The sequence below is a fragment of the Dryas octopetala genome, chromosome 3, assembly GCF_963921425.1.
Source record: "Dryas octopetala chromosome 3, drDryOcto1.1, whole genome shotgun sequence".
Classification (NCBI taxonomy): Eukaryota; Viridiplantae; Streptophyta; class Magnoliopsida; order Rosales; family Rosaceae; genus Dryas; species Dryas octopetala.
In genome coordinates this window covers 18,540,532-18,544,029 of record NC_141368.1, presented here as the reverse complement: position 1 = coordinate 18,544,029, position 3,498 = coordinate 18,540,532, and the positions used below count along the sequence as shown (strand labels likewise).

At 39.3% G+C, this 3,498-nt stretch overlaps 1 pseudogene across 1 annotated transcript; it reads right to left on the bottom strand.

The window, feature by feature from the left end:
* LOC147291552 (UPF0481 protein At3g47200 pseudogene) lies at positions 1–1,902 on the bottom strand (annotated as a pseudogene). The gene is made up of 2 exons (XR_015121323.1): positions 1,794–1,902; positions 1–1,667 (listed from the first exon to the last, which is right to left on the bottom strand). The product of XR_015121323.1 is annotated as a UPF0481 protein At3g47200 pseudogene (transcript).
* Between the last annotated feature and the right edge of the window lie 1,596 nt (positions 1,903–3,498).

Genomic DNA, 3,498 nt, shown 5'->3' with positions numbered 1-3,498 from the left:
TTCAACATTTTTACATTATAAGCTTTCTTACAAATGGTAGGAATCCAGGTTCAACATCATAACTCAACGTCACAAGACTCACAACAAATAGATGCAGAGAATAAGACATCAATCGCAAGACAATATTTCAAAATGTGCTACGCTCAAAGTCGATGCTGATGATCAACTCTTTCCCCCTCCACCAGACTCTAGTGGACGGACATATGCATAAACAGCAAAGAAGGCCTGGATTACGGTCAGTAGTAGGAGTACCAAAGCAGCTAAAGCAGACAAGAAAGACCAGGGTGTATAAAAATACTTGAATCTCAAACCTGCCCATCGCACGTGCCAAATATTTCTATGGTACTCATTTACATCGTTGAATAACTCCGATAGATAACTCTCATCAATATCAAAAGGTATATCCTTGCCCAAGTTTCTGAAGAAATCTGCAACTTCCCCATCAGTTCCGAGATAATTCTCAATGATATTCTTGTCGCAGAGAAATGTTGCGTCTGTAGGCGTGCGAATGAGACAACTCATGAATGCAGCATAACTGGTTATGTGCTTTGAGCAATGAGAGTAACATTGTTCAAATGCAACAAAATTCAGATATAGATCAGTACGAAGATCGTCTAGTGTTATCTGTGGAATTTCGAGCACTCCATTGCAAAATCTAATATCCAAGAAGCTCATTGCTTCCCTTGTTTTGAACTTAATTCCAGCCAAATGAAGCTTTTTCGCTGAGAGTTGGATGAGTTGACCTGACGACGGAGAGGATTTTCTCATCCTTGTCTCCAACTTGATTCCTGGTAGAAACTTTGTCACAGCCTTCCTTGTGCTCGACATAATTCCTGTTAGAGGCTTTTTCACGGATTGGATGAATCGAGCTAATAAACGAATATTCTTAGGCTTTTCTTGAGGTTCAAGGTCGAAACTCAAGCGAAGTAAATCTAGCAAATGGTTTGCTTCAGCATTGAAATGCTGCTCTAGGACTTCATCGGGCCTTACCGCGTAATTGAAGAATTCCAGAGCAAGTTTGGCAAGGGATGAGGCACTATCTTTTCTTGAAGGTTTTGACTGATCAAATAGCTTTTCAAGAACGAAGAAAGGAATTTGGTTCTCCAATCGAAGAAGATCTCTTATGATATTAGGGGGAATCCATGCCAAGTTAAAGATGGGGTCGTCTTCATCGCTTGGTGATAATCTTCCAACTTTGCAGAAGAGTTCGATAATGAAGAGACCATCAACCACCATCATGTCAACTAGATCGCGTTTGGAGAAATTGATGGTCTCGGAATAACACCCTCTTATATCTTCTTCCATTGATGCTACAGTCTGCAAGTAGTCCTCAAGTCTCGGGCCAGCTGATGGCGTTCGAGCAAGCAAATCGAAAAGAAATCTCCATTTGTGCTGCTGCATCATCTCTAGATGTTTCTCACCATGGTGATAAGGGCCAATGGAGACTATATGAGGCTGGTAGGTATTCTTGTTTATTTCCTCAAAGCATTTGGGCAGTCTGAAGATGCAACAAGAGCTCTTACCGGCTGATGGGTGTAGTAGCCATTTTGTTTCCTTAATTCTCTGCTCCAATGTTGTCATCTGAAGATTGTCGGTGGCTGCAATCGTAACAGCATGATATCTTCCTCCATTCGCCATTGGTTAGCTTGATGTTGTGTTTATTGTAGCTGTAAATTAAAGGAATTAAATATGCTGGCACTAAGGGGATAATTTTTAAGAATACAGAGCAAACCTTGGAAATTATTAGCAGAAGACTGAAAAAAGTAGCGATGACTGTAAAAATAGTAAAATACCATGATGGAATCCTATTCCCTGTGGTCGAGTGTTTATCAACCATAGGAACCAACAGAAATTCAAAACCTTACAAAGAGCAAAAAGAAAATTTGACCCCTAGAATGGTCCGATTAGCCGTGGGCCCGTGGCCAAAGAAAAAAATGGTCTGATTAGGTGGCCAAAGAAAAAAATAGTCCGATTAGAAAAAAAATGGTCTCTGCTCTACAGCTGTTCCACCATTAGCTCATTTAGTCATGATTAAGGGTGTATGGTGTCTCCTGGCCAAAAAAAAGGGTGTATGGTGTCTTAATTACATATAATATTAAATTTGAATTTTTTTTTCAAAAAAGTAGAATTATTTAATGTGTAAGCTAAAACTACTGATTTACTAATTATATAAAGGACAAAAGGTTGCATTATTAAGTCGGACAATGCTTGCCTCAGACCATGGCCTGATGTACTTCTCAGTTCCTGTCTACGTGGCACAATCACAGCTACTCATCTTTTTTTTAAAAAAAAACCAAAAAACCTTTAACCCCAGCCAAAAAGAGATATTATCTTATGTCTTCTTCTGTGCCTCTTTCCGTTACGGAAAAAATAAAGTCTTCTTCCCCAAATTTTTATACAGAAAGAGAAGTGCCATCAAAATATTGCACAGCCACAGTCACATGAGCTCTTCCAAAATGGTGGGTTTTGAAGCCATACGCCACCGTTCTCCAATTTCTGATTACTGAGCACCCGCAACGTCACTGTCGGACTCCAATTTCCCCAAATCCTAAAATACCATACTGGAATCAATTTTTTTTCCTCCATTTTCTCAGTAAACAAACAGATGCAAAAGTACGTCACTGCAAAAACTAAACCAAGACCACAAAGACCACTGATATACAGCTAGATAACCAATAAATCATGCAACTCTTTTAAAGCTTATTTATTATCAAACCTTAAAAAGAAAATATCCAGAAAAAAAACAAAGGAAAGATAAAAAGATTTTCAGAGTACATAAAAATTTTCTGTTTTATGGAGCATTCAAAGTAAATAAAAGTTTTCTAGATCATTTTCAGCGACACATACGGAATCTTCTCGGCGTCGAGTGACGATGGTGACGCTGGGAACTTGTAGATGAGCATCTTCCATACTAATGGAACTAGCGGAGGTAGGTGCTCAGAGATCGGAGTTGGCGAACGGCGGCGTGTGGCTTCAAAATCCACCACTTTTGGAAGAGCTAATGTGGTTGTGGTTGTGCTCTGTGAAAAAATTGGAAGAAAGAGATCGTATGTTTTTTTAATCAAAGAAGGAGACTTCTTTTTCCATTAGTCATAACAGTCTTAACAGATGAAGACGGTAAGGTCTCCTTTTACTGTGTCTTGGTCTAAGCAAAATAACCATTCATTAAGCACATGTGATGTGGCATGATCTAAGCCATTAAATAATTTTGAACGATTGAGATTTAAAGGCTGGTATGGTCTGGTAGAGAAAATCTTGGTAGAAGATCCAGGTCCGATGAGAAGACTCGACCAAAAGGAAAAGTGATACCCTGTGAGAGAGTGTGAGTTTCACTGGTAGTTTCTTAGCAAACAAAAAAAAAATCGAGTGGTTTCGTGGAAGTTTCATCAGCTGGGCAGGAAATTTCCTTATCACCCTCGCCTTTGCCCTTGTATTTGGAATATTTAAATGGGTTGTAACAACTACTGCCTTCCACACCAAACCAGAGTGACTGTAAGT